The 17,608-nt window shown below is 39.4% G+C and overlaps 1 protein-coding gene across 9 annotated transcripts in view; it reads right to left on the bottom strand.

The window, feature by feature from the left end:
• The window catches only part of dlgap4b (discs, large (Drosophila) homolog-associated protein 4b), a 138,118-nt gene that overhangs the window by 93,207 nt on the left and 27,303 nt on the right, over positions 1 to 17,608 (bottom strand). For 3 of the 9 annotated variants that reach the window (XM_061688264.1, XM_061688266.1, XM_061688275.1), the window contains one exon: positions 457 to 2,123. The exons of 1 other annotated variant lie outside the window; for it this stretch is intronic. The gene's annotated coding sequence lies outside the window, so the exon portion shown is untranslated. Of the gene's footprint in view, positions 1 to 456; positions 2,124 to 8,008; positions 8,149 to 17,608 lie in introns of those variants that run through there. 5 more of the 9 variants (XM_061688269.1, XM_061688267.1, XM_061688265.1 and 2 more) reach the window with 4 other exon arrangements.

The following is a 17,608-nucleotide window of genomic DNA, read 5'->3' on the forward strand; positions in this document are numbered from 1 at the left end:
TGCAGAGGATTAAAGCATGTTAATGCAATGCCAACACAAAGTGACACTACACACATACAAGCACACAAAGGTTACTGCATGGGAACAAAACAGAGTCAAAGAAATAAGCCACGTTAAGATGAAAGATGACCCATTATTGGTTCTGACAAATGCCTGATACGTACTGACTACTGTCAGAGATCAGACGTAAATGATGCATCTCTAATCTTAGTTACCGTATTTTCACGACCATAAGGTACAGCGTATTAAAAGGTGCAGTCTCAGTTACGACGTCTATTTCTGTATTTAACACATACACAAGGCGCACCGTATAATTGAGCGCAGGCATGGTAAAACATACGCTAGCTTAAAACATACGGTAGCATGCATGCACGCTAAAACAATGTTTTTAAAAAGGCAGCAGGAGCAAAACTGTGTTCGGTTGTACTTTATTGAAGTATTTAACAATGTACTCACGTTATGTTTTGATCAATCCTCATCCACAAATCCATCAAAGTCCTCATGTTCTGTATCCGAAACGAACAGCTGGGCAAGTTCTCCATCAAACACTCTCGTCATTGTCGGAGTCAGTCTCGTTGCCGTGCGGCTCCTCAGAAATGATGCCGGCTTTTACGAAAGCTCGAACAACAGTGCAAGCAGACACGTTAGCCCAAGCATCCACAATCCAGTCACAAATTGTGGCGTAACTCGCACGGCGCTGCCTCCTAGTTTTAGTAAAGCTGTGTTCGCCATCTGTCATCCATGGCTCCCACGCCGCTCGCAATTTCACTTTGAACGTCCTGTTTACACCGATGTCCAGCAGTTGGAGTTCCTTGGTCAAACCTCCCGGAATGATGGCAAGCTCCGAGTTATTGCACTCAGTGGAATGGTGACGGTAGAGACTCTTCTCCCGGCTGTTCTTTCTTTCATTCATAAACCAATGGCCAGATAAAACTGCAGACTGTATAATATTTCTTCAGCGAGGCATCACATTCACTTAAAGATTGGAAGAGAAATTTCGCCAAGTAATGATTTGATTTGGCATATAGGAGGGCAGCCCATCTGAATCAGTCATCATAAGGAGCAACTGGAGCTCACCTGTAAGGACTTTGGAATTGGAGGGTCATGTTTTGAGTCCTGCTACGGAGTAAATAAAATGAAATTGCTACAACATGACCTGTAGGATGTGTCACTGTTTGGTAGTAGTTTTTTTTGTTTTTTTTTTAAATGCAACAAAAAAAAAGGATGTGTTTTTTTTGACAGTGGTAAACACCATTACTGAAAAGACTTTAGTGAATCCATCCATTTTCCAGAACACTTGTTCTGTTTAGGGTCGTGCATGATTTTGTAACGTGGGAGGAAGCCGGAGTAACACGGCAAAACAAACCACTAGAGCTCATTAATGAACTCCTAATGCGTGTTCCAGATAGTTGTGCTTAGATTTTACAGACATTTTAAAAATTAAACAATGTGAAAATATCACATTTAAGTGCATTGAGAATTTAGTTACACTGGATCAGGCTGCAGACTAGTGCTTACACAGTGAAATTAATCTGGTGTGAAATAATGACCACTGTTGTTCCTCAGGACAGAACACAGAGGACACTCGTGCATTGCGACCATGTTCCATCAGTGCTGGGTCCTCTGCAGGCTACATTGTGCACGCCAGGCTGCATAACCAAAAGTGTCGTTTCATCCATGCGACACAAAGTATTGTGCTCGTCTTGCATTCGAAATGTTTAATATCAGATACGCTGACATTTCCTTTCTGATCATTTTTTTTTTGCCTCTGCAAACAGAAGTCCTGATAGATTTATTAGCTTGAACAAATGACAAGTTATGCCTGCCACAGCATTGTGCACATATTCTGTCTGGTGATGAGTCTGAAAGCCTTCAGCATCAATGCTAGTTCAATCCACACAAGACAAGGTCAAGACGCAGCATGTCCCTGTTGCCAATGAGCTAATTCCCCTAGCCGATTCTCATATCTTTCTACAACCCTGAGCCGCCCACTCTCTTATTTGCATGGTCCCATTCACAGTGGAAAAACAAAACAATAACAGTGCAGATAGAACATCAACACACTCTACCTTATTACTTTGCTGCCCAGGTCAGAAAAGAGCCAACTCAGAGAGAAATAGATCCTGCAACACAAAGAAACGGCTTTAATAATCAAACCAAACACATTCATAGCAAATGACATTTCTGGACTTTTTCCATCTAAAAAGAAATATAGTATATAATATAAGTTAAGCACACTTTTAATTCTGATTAATTTTATAGCATATTAATTTGCGTTGATAGAGAAAGTCATGCTCGATATGATCTTAATTTATCAAAATCAATTACTGACTTTGAGATAGTCCAATTGTACCAAGGCACTGATAACACACTTTCATTATACAACGTTGATTAGATTCAGATTTCCTCCCAAAGCAGAAAAAAAAAATCCCCCCCCCCTCCCCTAGAAATATAAATTGTGGATATTATCTATGCTGTAGCATCAATCGTAACAGAAAAACAAGACAATTGCTTTGTTCTTCCCACAAAGGCAAATTCTGTTTAAACTTAGTACACTTGTATGGACTATAATTTGTTGCCACTACTAACCTCAGAGTAAGAATAGCACTGAATTGCATAACGTGGAAATAGAACTCAATTATTCACCAAGGAAGTTGTTTTATTTACTAACAATAGTTTTGTAGAAAGATACATAGTATAATTGATACTAAACACCTCCAAGTCTCAGTTCATGATAAGAACTCAACAGGCATTAATTTACTACAGCAAGCTCTTTGGCAAGAAATGCTGTCCCACTAGACAATCAATAAAATAGCTTGCAGCAACTGGGCAAAGCTGATTAAAATGATTTGATTTGTTTATTGAGGCAGCAATTTTATACAACAGTGGATGGTATTCTAATGTGATATACCTGCTTGTGTGTCACTAAGTTGAGCTGTTCAGAGATCCTAAGTAACCGTCACCTGACCTCCACTTGATTAGAGAAACCTGACCTCCCCAAAGGTTTGCGACGAAATGCCCCACCTTTTATCCTCTCAGCCCCATTTCGGACTTTGCCGCAGAGGTTCATTTTTCGTTAGTGTGAGGTCATTTGAAGTGGGCTACAGAAAGTTCATTGTGTCCGAATGTGAACAGTTTAACATTCTCAAACACACATTCTACAGTATGTGCATAGTACAGCTATAGTGCATCAGGAAAATATTCACAGCATGTCACTTTTTCCTCATTTCATTATGTTACAGCCAGGGGCGGCCCTAGCCAATATGGTGCGCTAGGAGAGATTTTATATGCCCCACCCACACCCCATTAATGATTCATTAATTACATTACTGTGTCGTTACTGTCAAACAAATCATGCGAGTAACCTGCTGTTGACACTTGACAACTAATGGGACAAACCAAAAGTAGCAACAACTTGATCTCTCTTTCTCTATTTTTTCCTTTATTTTTTTTATTCCTCTCCTGTGTTCTGGACATTTTTGGCATGTTTTCAAAGTTCTCTGGGGTCACATCAATAAATTTGCCCTCAGCCGAGGAGGGAGTATTTGATATTATCATTTGTAATAATATTAAATGGTTAAATGGGTATTTCTTTAAATTTGAATCTTTTTTCCGTGTTAAAAGTTAGTTGTCAAGTTATTATTATTTTTTTATTATTAGTTATTAATGGAATGACAGGATCTTTGATAGTTTAGGGTCGTCAGTGAGCTACAGCTCCATGTAGACAGCTTTGTTACGGTACGCCATCTGTCTTGTATCCCAGAGCGCGGAAGACTATTATACGAATGATCAATTTTCTCCTCTCTGCTGTTTTCATTGTATAACTCCACCGAAATCTCGTTATATACTCTGAAATCACTCCAGCACCTTCTCTTCTATTGGATGCGCCGAGATGTCATCACAAAATACTACCGAATGTTCAATTCGGGCACACCTGCTACAGCGGCAGTCGACTACTTCGTGCGACCCCAGCCTCCGCAGCACAGCGCTGCGAAATGGCAGCACGTACACAATGAATGGGTTGGTGCCGTCTGAAAGGACCTTATGACTTCCTTGAGTAGTTTAAGATTTAAATAAAACGTTGAAGACAAAAAAAACCAAAAAAACACTTTCACTTCATCTGACAAACATTTCTTTGTGGCATAAAAGCCAAGGCTCAATGCAATCAATGCTTTATTGATCCTTGAAAGGGCACTTTTATGTGTTTCAAAAGTCACTTAATGACAATTTCTTTGGGACTGTTTGAATGTGAACCCAGGGGGGCTGCTCCAGCAAGAAATGAAATTCAAAGTAAGATTTTTGTTTATATCCGTTGCTCCTAGACATCGCTAACCTCCAATCCATATTGGTATTTGACCATTTCCTTATGCGTCATAAACTCACACAACTAACAATTATTGACAAAGACAAAGCGTAAACAGAAAATTCCCATTGGAATTAAATAAAGTATATGAAGAGTTCAACATTTGCTTGAAAAACTTGATATGCAAATTCGGAAGGGATGGGCTTTATAACGGGGCACAAGTATTTGTCCCCTTGTCAAATTCTTATATATATATATATTTAACATTGTTGTGTAAAAAACACACACAAAAAAACAATAAAATGATTTGCAAATCCTTTTCGGCCTATATTTAATTGAATATACTACAAGGAATCACACTGATGAATGTTATTATAATGTTTTTTTTGTTTTTTTTGCAAATATGCTCTCATTTTGAATATGTTACCTGCAAAACATTCCCAAAAAGCTGGGGAAGGGCTAACAAAAGAGATTTCATTTATTAAGGGAACAAAAAAAACTATTCAAAGTTACCTGGCCCTGTGCGAAAAAAAGCAATGGCCCCCTAAACCTACTAACTGGTTGGGCCAATCCTCAGCAGCAACAACTGAAATCAAGCGTTTTCTATAACTGGCAATGAGTCTTTTACATCTCTGTGGGGATATTTTGACCCACTCTTCCTTGCAGAATTAATTGATTTCGGCAAAAATATAGGGTTTTCAAGCACGAATGGCCACTGCATTTCAATTGGATTCAAGTCATGGTTAATTCATGATTTAACAAGAGGGGTGGTGGGTAAGTACTTTTTTCACACAGGGCCAGGTAGCAGCCAATTGTCCCCCCCGATTTTAAACATTAAAGTGGGGAAGCTATGCTAAAAGGTAAGAATTTGAGAACTGGACCAATACTTTTTCACTGCACTGTAGAGCTAGACAACTCACACTATTACTGAGTGTGGGAAGGGAGTCGAATAAACCAGTATACCATCAGTGACTCATGGTTTACGTCAGTCATTGTCGCAGCTCTTTGATCGTAATCAAACTCTGTGATCACATGTGTACATGGCACTGATTACTGTTGCCACCCAATTTGCAACCACTTGGATAAACTACATTCTCACTTACAGACAAACGTCAAAGACAAATAAGAATACCTCTCTGAAAGTGTGAATTGGCATTACGATATTTAGAAAATCAGAATCACTGATACAGCACTTGTTTTGGATCTCATTAGAAACTTTATACAAATGTACACGCAATTATTTTTCACCTATTACAGGGATAGATGCTCTTTCTCTCGGGAGCCTCACTGATTTACTCCGACAGGCACCTCTTAACTGGTGGGTCAGAGTGGATTGTGGACAGGTACGAAAAAGTACAGTGGTTCCTTGGTTTACTACGATACTGACATATAACCTTTCAAGCCTCATGGGTACAAATGACATGCAATGAACTAGTTTGCCCAGTGCCGTAAGAATACGTGAGCACGAGAAGGAACACTCAGTTACTGCCATATTTACTGTTTTCATTGGATTGTTTTATATTGTTGTTTTTCATACAAATATTTACTGAATTTATGACTTTACTACTGCGTTAATGCAGATTAGTGATTGACTATGGCAATGTTTCCTTATCTTCATTGAGCCAAACCACCTACTCTACCTTAAAAAAAAAATCTCACAGCACACCACCAAACAGAAATAATAAGTGTCTATATTGGAATAATAATGATCACCTCTCCATTTACTCACAAATTTACTTTTGTGTGAAATCTGACCTGTTTAATTTAACACAAAACTCATATACATGAACTATTATGTTGTATGACTGGCAACAGGTGTAGACACAGGTTTATTGTACCATCTTTCATCTAATGGAAGAGAATTTAATTGTTCTGCCGGTCAGTATAGGTCACTGACCTAAATAGATGAACAAAGATGAATTTGTAATAAATGATTTTCATATATATTAAGTGAAATCTCACGCTACAACACCCTGGTTGGAAATCACTGGAGTTACAGTATATACTGTACAAATCCGGGTTACTTTGCTGCCGTAGTAGGAAAACTGTAAACAGAGGAGCCACTGTACAGTGAAATATTTAACATGCATTCCAGGTCTGAGTTGTCTTCTATTTGGACAACAACAGTATTTTGTTATTACTTGGTGTGTAACGGTACATGTTTTCATATTCGGAATGCCCCTGTAGCATACCAAGTTCCCACTCGTCCTGGCAAGCGATTTGTTTTGGTGCGACGTCAAATATGTTTGAATATCATTGCACGTCGAAAGAAAACTGGCACAATGCAAATGCATTTGAACCACTGCTCACATAACAAATGTCATTGATGTTTTTAATAGCATAATAATTCACACTGTTAAGAATGTTAAGGTTGCACTTGTCTGCGTCATTCATTTCCTAAAAAGAACACAAACTATTGATGTTGCACTTTCCTAAAAAACAGATCAGTGACGAGATGTGACATTTTGTGGACGTATTTTGTGCGATTGTGACATCTAATTTTACTATATTAATTTTTGGATATGCTGTTGTAATAGTCATCCTCAGGAGTCCTCCGAAATATATTTTAAACAAGTAAGTATGTGTAGTTGTGTTTAAAATATTTTGAACAATACAGTTTCTTTATTGTTCCTAACTTCTCTAAAAGTAGGTTGAGACTTTGTAACAATAGCAAACATTCATTGTTCCAGGTTAATAACAGTTAAGAGCCACTGTCCTGGACCGAGAGGACATAACCTAAAGATCAGTATTCGGACTGCATTATTGCACATCCCTATCATGTTCAGAAATCTTAATGGTCATCATTCCGGGCAACTGGCTCCAGAGAAATACTGCAAGAGACTTGCTTCTAGTTCAGCGTGGCAAACTGTGCCACTTTGCCGCTTTATTTCATGCTCCACTTCGTGCTTCCTAAAGGTTTTAGCTTCAGCACACTAAACTTCTTTAACCTTCTTTAAAGTGCACCATTACCCCATGTTTACACATATTTGAAATTTTATGGCAATAGAAATTGTGAATGAAAAATAAAAAATTTTCATAACCTTATCTGGTATTTGGCAAAAGAAATGTCCCTTGTCTATGTGATTTTTAATATTTAAATAATTGGCTGCCTCTCTGCGAGTACAATTTATTTTTGCAAATAGTGTAAGGCGTCTTGGTTCATCCGCAGTTTCCAGGAAACGCAATACCTGCCAGGTCCTGCCAGAGCATCACTATCTGCTAAGTCACTCTGTGAGCTCTATATGGGAGTGAAATTGCATGATATGCATTTCCTGTGGTGAAGAACAAACAATTTCATGAAATTTTACACTTTTCATGAAATTTTACACTTCACTATGAGAACAAAAATAAATGTATTTTCTATTCTTTGACCGGAAGCCATTTGTTTTACTTGACACACAACAGTCACTTGATCATTACAGTCATGAATAATGTCAACACTATCATTGGAGGGGATGCGTGCCTTCTGTGATCTCCCTCGGTCCTCCTTGTCATGCTGACAACCCATAATGATCCCTAATTGCTTTAACAGTCGTAGTCGTAGCAACAGTTTGTTAGCGTGGCTCCACCAAAATGAGAACAGGGATGAGGAGACCAAGAGGAACAAAATGTCACTGCCAATAATGCAAAACTAGTATGGTTGCAGTCGTGTATAAATACAAAAACACCAGCTTGTCTCTTTCAATTAACTCATTTTTCACTTACCCATTCTGATGCTTCCACTTGTCCCATTTTCTGTTTGCAAATTTTTCCACATCTCCACTCCTAACAGCCAATAACTAGCCTTCGCTCCCTCGTTATTGTTTGTACACGGCTCTCCTTCCTCCTCCTCCCGCTCGGCCTCTCCATCAGCACCTCCTCCTCGGCCCCTGTACCTCACAGGAGTAAGAGCACTAAAATATTGATTGTAGCCCGATGGAGGCGACCGCGAGCACACTCCGTGGGGGGCAGGAGGGTGGCGGCCATGCAGGACTGCTGCCAGGAAGAATTTGAACTAAGTGAGAAGGATGGGTGTAGTTTGCCTGGCAGACGGAAGTGAAATGATGCAATGTGTAAGCGCTGCCTGATGAGCTCGCCTTCATCCAAATACCACCCAACGCTGCTTATTATACACCCCTCCCCCGTGCCTCGCTGCCCTTCTTCTGCTTTCTATGCTTCTCTTTCATCTCTTTTGGCATCACGTTTCCTCGCATCCAAACATTTCCCACACCACCACATCCTTCTCCTACTGTCTGTTTCACTAAGGTGTGCAGCGGTTGGTTCTAGATTTCTTGGGTGACATTTTCTCTTTTTATTTAAGGTGACCTTTTGCTCTCTCTTTTGAAGGTGACCTTGCCAAAGAGACCTATAAGAATTGCTATGGAGACGGTAATCGTGCTCCGTGATCCTCATGGAGAGAGAGTATGGGGGAGGGGAACACGCACGCACCCATAATACAATGTACCATATCATCCCTTCTTCCTGATTCCTAAACACTCTGAGATTTTTATAATACTGCCTCCTTTTTGTCAGTTTTCTTCCACTTCTATTACAACTACTTTGTGCAATTGTGTGTTAAAATTAATCAGCTAAATTTGCTCTGCGAATGATTAAGTAGTAAATTGAGCAGTCAGCTGAATCTGCTAAAGGCAAATCAATAACTATGAGCTCACTTTGACACCCCATGTTGGCAAATAATTTACAGTTGGTATAAATTGAACATGATGCTTGTAAAATCATTTTAAAGTGATTAACATTGTGAATTTTCCAACAAACTGGTGCATGAGTTCTAGCCTTAATCAACTAAATACATGGACAATTTTAATTACAGCACACTGGTTTAAATTTCCTTTAACCATTTACTTTTGTGTTCCCCCCCAAAAAAACTGCAAAAAGAATTAGCAGCTTCAACAATCGCAAAGCAACAAAACAACAATCGAATCCATCTATCCATTTTCTATACAGCTTATCCTGTTCAACATAACACTATTTGCCAATGTTTTAATACGGGAACCAGAATAGATGCTGACATAAAGAAGGAATGCAGTTGTTGATTGTGCAGCCATGGTGGGCTTTTGAACTCAAATGATTGAGTGACAAGTCCCCCATCTCTCTCCTATTGTCTTTGTTCATATTTTCCACTTTTGGTAGACATAAATAACTACACTCTAGTTGTATTTAGACTTCAAAAACCCTAAGGGAAGAAACTTCAATAAAGGCCAATGCTAATGCTAATTTCTTGGCATTTCACATGATGCATACATAACCCAGGCATACCCTGGCTTTGCAGTTTATCTGCTTTTTGTATTTTATCTGTCTATATGATCTAAAGACACTAGATTATAAACCATTGAGTTTCACTGCTTGTAATATTTTCTCCGGAGACAAACCAAAGGAGAATGAAATTATTGTTAGTGTACATATTATGCATGCTCAATAAGACAGTAGAATGTTGTGTTTGTGGTATGGAGAAATTTTCAGGTTTGCAGACAAAGAAATGTTTCTTCCCAAGCAAATGTTTCTGGCTTTGAGTCACTGAGGAGGCAAGATGCAATCAGGCCTGCAATGCGTCACTCACACAGCCGTAGGTGGAGATAATCACAGCTGCCTGTCAAAATTAGGGCCATGCAACTTTCTCCAGGCGTTGATTCAAAATGTATGTAGATGTGTAACATTTCTGCATAAATGAGAATCTTTCTCAGTGAGCCTCACAGCTTGTGTCCTCTAAATGCCACCATGAAGAGACTGCATCTGCATGCCAACTGCTGTAGTATATAATTTACACTCAATTAGCCCACACTTCTTATTCAGAACCAGACAGAAAGGTATAGGAAGCCCGGAGACCAACTTTCCCGTTATGGTTTATATGCAAAACCTGCCATTAATACATCCAAGTACACCACTTTTCCCTCTGTTTCAACACCAGGCTGCACTTCATGTTAAATGCACAGGCTCATACTAGCAAACAAGAAGTTTTGGCAGACAAATATTGATTAAAATAAATTTTAAAAAAAAAACAATAGTCATATGTATGGCCCCTGGAGCTGCACATTCACATATATATATATATATATATATATATATATACATATATATATATATATATATTTTTTTTTTTTTTAAGTCGAGTCATAGTGTACGATCCTTAGTTAAAATAATAGCTATGCTAATATTGCTAAGCTCTTAGCGGGGTAAAAGGTAGAAAAATGCTAGCTTTGTCTCTTCAGGAAGCTCCTCAGATGACACGGCTGGCACACAGCTGCATGCGACAAACAGACAAAGCTGTCGTTGTATTGCAAATTCTGCTTCGTCTTGCCCATTTTGTCTCCAGTATATGTGCCCATGCAGTGTACTTCAGAAAATGGTAATTGGATGCATTACATAAACACAATCCTCTTGAATACAAATGTGTCTAGTTTCATGTGCATAGTTCTGTTTTAGTGTAAATTCAGGACAAAGGTTTGACCAGTCTCCATAATAATACAAATACATCTGAAAAGAGATGTTCAGATATGACCTTTGCTTATTCCCCCTGAGTGAAAACTTCATTAGATCATCCAGTTGGCAACCGAGCTACATTTACCAAATAATACTGACAACTATCCCATTCTGTACACTGACATGAATTTGACGCTAATATGATATGTTGCCACACAATGACTGTACATGATGAGCTGAATGAAGTTGACTCACAAGCTTACTGCACAAGTTTTGTAATGAAAACCCAAAATGACCTCTCCATGATCTCTGTTCTGGCTACAAGAGCTCCAGCTGGTGCGCAACATTTGTACACATATGAGTAGGGCAGACAAGAGAAAAACATTTCCAGCTCGTCAGGCAAGCTGTACTCAAATATAACATGGGCAGTGTTTTAAGTCTTACCACAAAGTATTAAAAACAAACAAACAAACAAACAAAAAAAGATCTGATGCTGCTTTACCACTGCACGGTACCTACTTCTGTCGCTAGACTTCTCCCATCAGCTAAAGCAGATACGGCACTATTGGGGTGATGTAAACCAAACCGATTTGTCATTTGTCACATCAGTGTAACTTTTACGGATAGTGGACATTATTAGAATTGCCACAGATAAACACATGCTAATGTGTGCTTACACTATTGCTGTTCTTTTGATGCTGCAGTTTCATGCAAGGGGTTCTCGGTTGGCAATGGTCCCAAGTTCGCCAACATATGAAATGTTGAGGTTGTAACTAGGAGATGCTTAGTTAAGACCATTTTTCATTTGATTGTTTTATATTTATGGACTAGGTGTGTTTTTCATTTAAATAATTACTGTAGTTATGTGTTTACTTCTGCATTAGTTTACAAATTTGTCACCACCATATGAAGCCAACTCCATTGGAATCCAAGGACCCCCGTACTCCACAATCTCCATTTTAGTGCAGTGGCCCATTGTCTTGCTGCCCTCAGACCTAGTTAAATAAAATTGCTCTCCCTACCAAGGCGAATAGCCTTATGCCAATCACAGGAAACCCTCATTATTCTCCGTTATTGTTGTTTCCGACTGCCTTGAACCGAGGCAAGTAGAGCTGAGTTGGTACTGTGCTGTGTAAATGCAGGGTATAACATTGAAGTGTACGTGACTGCTGCTTTCAGGATCGAACATCCCCCCCAGTCACAGTTTGCATTTTTATCAGCTTGCCATGGCTATGCTACGAGGTCAACGTCAGACATGCAACTTCCTTTGAATGAAGTCTTAGCTGGAAGCAAAGCACTTTACATGTTGATGTGGCTTTAGCTCTGGTGCTGACTGTCACTTGAATGTGATTGACTTTTTTTTTTAAGACAGAAAGACTGTTCTCACTTCTGAACACATTTTCTGAATTGTAACACAATACATACTGGCTCGAATAGAGTAGAACATATACAGAACAAAAATATAAATGCAACACTTTTGTTTTTGCGCCCATTTTTGCGAGCTGGACTCCAAGATCTAAGCGCAGCTCTGAATTAGTGCTTGTCATGAAAATAGAGCCCTGAGAGTCAGGTTGGAAATGGGCTCAATACCAACATATTCAGCAGCCATGCATTTCAAATGTATGCAGAATTGAGGTTTACATTGTTTTGTTTACATACAACATTCATAGGTTTCCTTGGGTAGCAACAAAAATCTTCCTATAACTTCTGGAATTATTGGTTCCATCTGCTGAAATCAATGACACCAACACAATGGATAAACCATTAATTTGCATCTGGTTACTTGTTAAATTTCCTGAATGCACAGCATTGATTTTTGTCCAACACAATCTATAAAATGTCAGTGCCCCTCCAAATTGACCCAAGCACGGAAAATTGAAAAGCATTTATTGGAACGCATTCCATTTTGGCGCAGTAAAGATTTTACTGGGTTTTGTAGATGCAACAATGCTAGTCTGTCAAATAAATCTTGACCCCAAGTGAATAACTCCATCCATTCGTTATTTTTACCAAAGGTAAATGAAGGTGCTTCAAAAACTCGCTTTATTTTTAGTTACTCCTCGTTACAAATGCAGGTGTACTCATTGACTTCTCCTTGCATTCAGACCAAGTGAGTCGCATTTTTAAGCATGCGGAGATTTCTCCAGTAAGTGTGGGGGGTCAGTGATTTAACTGAAGTCAGCTGTTATCTCACAGCATGGGCAACCCCCAAAGGATTAAGCGCCAATCCCTCTTAAATCTGCCCTTCTCATAAAAACCGTGACACAAGCTCTTGCAGGGATTCTGTTGGTGCAGCACATTCATAATATTACCAACAGGCATTGTCAGGGCCCCATCACGATCAACTATCAGCAGCCTAACTCCAATAGCTAGTTCTAGCCTAGGGTTCAAATGTCAGGCCATCACAGGAATTTGCTAATCCTGTTGCTGATATCCCGCTGGGAAGTTAAGAACATCTTCTGTTGTTATGCCTTTTCTCAATTTTGTTCCTCTTCAATTGTAGTCAGATACTTTTCAATGGATGAAAGAGGTGAAATGTATTTAATTAAAGAGCTGCACAATGGCTATTGTGTCCTGGCATGCATGCTACAGGGTTATCAGAATGCATTAAAATATTAAAGCTGTTTTTTACATAATCCCCAATATATGTTATGATGAATATAAAAGACCATAAATTGGGTTCACCTCAGTCAACAAGCTACTTTCAAAACTATTGCATTTTTTACCCTGTTAAAGTAACAGCTATATCAGTTAAGATGCAGGAGGGGAAAAAAAGAATGAATAAAGTCCAGGTAATAATAGAAGATGACCTCAAAGCACCTTGACAATAGCTTACTTAGGACAGAGAATGGATTTTTACAAGTCAAAACATTCAGCTAAAAGTAATCCACATTAAAAGGCTTCCCTATCTCTCAAAGTGGGACAAAATACTCCAGAAGCACAGCTTTCAAATGGACATCCACTCTTCCACTCAGCTTGTGAAACACTGCAACAGTGACAGCTTGCCATCATAGATTATTTTTATACATTCTTCCCCTTACAGTTAGGTAAGATGCCCTTATATATCTCCAGACTTCGGTCCTTTTACACTTCCACGTTTAATACCAGACGAGCTGCAAATAAGATGGTTTAAAGGTTCCTTTGATGTAGTCAGTTGCAAAACAAACTTTGTCTACAAACACTTCCTACAGTGAGTCTCTTCAAAGATATGTTACATGTAGCCCTACAGGAAACATGCTGTACCTGATGCTGTTGCTGACTTGATTATGCTTCTCGCCACCGCACCATTAGCTTCCTGTTTGTCTGTTTTGTATTATTATTATAGTGTGTTTGCTTGTCTTAATGTTCTTTGTGTGTGCGTGTGCGCGTACATGCATGCATGCGTGCTTGTGTGTGTGTGTTTCATATATATTATACATGCCCTGTTCTTTACGTTAAAATCTTTCTGTGTGGCATCTTGGCTCAGGACTCCCTGGAAGAAGAGATTTGGTTTCTCAATGGGACAATTCCTGATGAATAAAGGATACATAAAACAAGAAACAGTACGATCTCTCTGGGCATCATAAAACTTGGGCATTTTCTCTGCCATCATTTATTTGTACCTATCCATATTTGTTTGTGCACATAAGCAAATCAGTATACTGTGATCTTGTGCAGCTATTTAAACGTAAAAAAGTATAGATGCAGAAAGCTATTTTTCTCTTTCTTTAAGAGAGAAACATTTTTTTTCATTCATTAGTTTTCTCTCCTCCACTCCCATTTGGTCTGACAGCGGCGCAGGCAATGAGGTCAGCATTTGGCCTACTTTTAAAGCATGAGGAACTCGGGACTAGATTTGCCCTGTCACTTTAGCACATCAAGGACTGCCCTAAATAACACATAGGTGACTTTCCAAAACCATCTAGCAGGAAAGCACATGAAGTACTTGGCTGAAGGGGGTCGGGAATATACTCTCTGTTGCACCTTTTATGAGGTCAAGCGAGATTTTATATTAAATATCCATGCCCTTGTGTGGCCAATGCACGAGTCAGAATAAGTCTAACAAGGTCCATGTGTGCCCTGTGCCTGTCTGGCGACCAGTTCAGGATGTAGTCCGCCTTTCGCCCGAAGTCAGCTGGGATAGGCTCCAGCGCCCGGCAACCCTAACCAGGATAAGCCGTGTTGAAAATGGATGGATGGATGGATGGATGGATGGATGGTATAGAATCACATTTACGATTGTCAGACAGACCGTTTTCTGAGCTGAGTTGGGAGGAAAAATGTATCTTAAATGAGAACTAAACCCTTTTTTTTTCTTTTTGCAAGAATACATTGCATGTGCTAGCACAAGTAAATACACGGTACTCTGATTAGTATTGTATTCCTGAATAAGAATTAAATGGAATACCGTGCCAAGTTGGGAGAAAGCTTGACGGGCTTCGCACCGGGCACATAGGTTTTTGACTAGAAATTTCCCGGTGGCAAATCTCCGGCAGCACAATAGAGTGCAAGGCACAGGACACCCAACCTGATTGTGTCGTGTAGTGAGATTGTTCCTCTTGCCTCTTATTTACGAAAACTAAGTCTGGAGGTAATTCACAAAAGAGATAAAGTTGTGATGCTGTGTGATATCATTAAGTGAAGGCAGATAAACATGCTGAAGTGCTACGGATGAGCGCAGAGTACAGTGAAAGAAAGCATGGTAGTATGGACCTATCCCAGGTTAAGTGACCCAGACAGATGCCACTAATTAAAACAGTCCAAAAATGTCTTTCGCCAGCCTCAATCAAAATACAGACATGCCACACTTATCACCCTCTCAAAACAGCATTTAGAGCAGTCGGTTTTAAGAAGCTGCCTTGTCACTGCTCCTCTCGCATCCCTCTCCTGGGGTGTGCGGCAAACCCCAGTTGGGCTTTGCGCTACCTTGACGACTACTGATCTTGGGAGAAACATGGCTCCCTACCAGAGAATGTACAGCTGTGTTTAAACTAAGGTAATAGCTTATACACAAGGTCATACATTACCGAGATGAACTACTGTGTAAACTGTGAACATCAAAAACTCTCCTCCACAGGCTAGACACCATACACTGTGCTGTCTTTTGCTTTGTCACTGGACTTCCCTTTACCTCCCACTGTGAACCCTGGTCAGCTGACCCTTTCTTCACTCTACGCAAACAAATTCATTGGTCTATGTTTATCTTCACTCTCTGCTCACTATGCATACCACCACCCGCACTATCTGTTCTAGCAATTTTATTAACCTCTTCATTCCCAAAGTCTGCACTACTTTTCGTTGATCTTTTAAATCTTCTGCCCCAAAGGACTGGAACTCGCTGCAAAACAAAAAAAACAACAACAACAAAAACTCACCTCATTGATCCTTTTATTATCATTTAAAAAGTTAGTGTGGGATAGCATACATGATCGTTGCACCTGTTTTTAACTTTTTATTCACCATGTGCTACAGTATGCTGCAATGTAGTGTATTATGTCACCATATCATACTGTCAATTATGTTTGTCTATGTCTTTGTATTTGCTTTTATTTTGCTTTGTTTGCCTCTGCTGTCAGGTCAGCATTGTAAATGAGAATCTGTTCTCAATTGCCTAACGTGGAAAAACAAACAAACAAACCAAAAAAAAATAAATACAAATAAATACCCATAGCAAGGGGAGGCTTCCCAACAAGACGGAGAGTCACTGATACACAGTTAGTTGTGCACTTGATAAAACTCAGACAGGGTTTTGTGGTTGTAGCATTATATATTGTGTTCAGGAACTAAGGTAATGCTGATAACGCTGTTGGCTAATGCTAAGGTCGGCTTAGTTTTCGGCCTTGACATGATAGTGGTTCCCTATGTAGTCTGGCTGTCAATTGAAATGATCTTAGATCTTTGCCCAGATACAGTAGCTGCCTAGTCATGCAAGATATGAGCTAAATTACTTGGACAGTGGCATCACAGTTGAGCCAAAATCTGATGAAAGACATATTTTGTGACATAGGCAACCCACCCAACAATTCCTTGGTTGTGTAATTTCACACATGATGGGTGGCCAGGCTTGCCAGAGACCCATTCATGTGTATACAAACAACTGAAATATCAGTTTTTCATATGATGTCCCTGTAGAGCAGGGTTAAATCAAAAGTATGGTGGATTACGACAGAGGGAGGTACTGTATTTATACCATTTGTGAAGCTAGTTGTGTTTTTATTGTTTAAAGGACTGGGTTTGTTATATTGTCTTGCTGCTGTGATTTCACACCATTTGTTGTGTCTGATGCAGGCACCTGCCACCAACACACTCAGTGGCAGAAACACTTATTGGAATGGTGTCATGGCGAACAGAACTAAAACGTTCGATGTAAATGTGGCTTTTGGGAATGCTGAATTCCAGGAGGGGATTTTAAACCTAGACTTAATCTTGTTAACAACCACTAAATTAGGAATTTAACACATATACGTCTTAGTGTTGATTGGCTATCTTGTGAAATATCCTGTCCTCACAAGGAAAAATGTGCTCACAATACACATGCGCACAATCAATTCTACACCAAGTGGTCCTGTGGTTGAGTTAATTTTCTACCCGAGAAAGCCGAGTGATTTCCCTCACATTGTAAATTGTAACCATTGACACACAGGACATGACGAGGGGCTTAACAGAACAATACACAACTTTTCACTAAAAAGGACAGTAGGACACACTTTCTGTTACTTTCCATTGTACTAGTTTGAGATTTTCTTTTAAAGCAAAAGTGCTTTATTTATTGAATTTGTGATTATTATCACTGCTTTTTTATTTTAATTTACATTGCTATGGGGTGGCACGGTGGGCGACTGATTAGCACATCTGCCTCACAGTTCTGGGGACCGGGGTTCAAATCCCGGCCTCGTCTGTGTTGGAGTT

This window comes from Phycodurus eques, chromosome 10 (assembly GCF_024500275.1).
Source record: "Phycodurus eques isolate BA_2022a chromosome 10, UOR_Pequ_1.1, whole genome shotgun sequence".
NCBI classification, from domain to species: domain Eukaryota; kingdom Metazoa; phylum Chordata; class Actinopteri; order Syngnathiformes; family Syngnathidae; genus Phycodurus; species Phycodurus eques.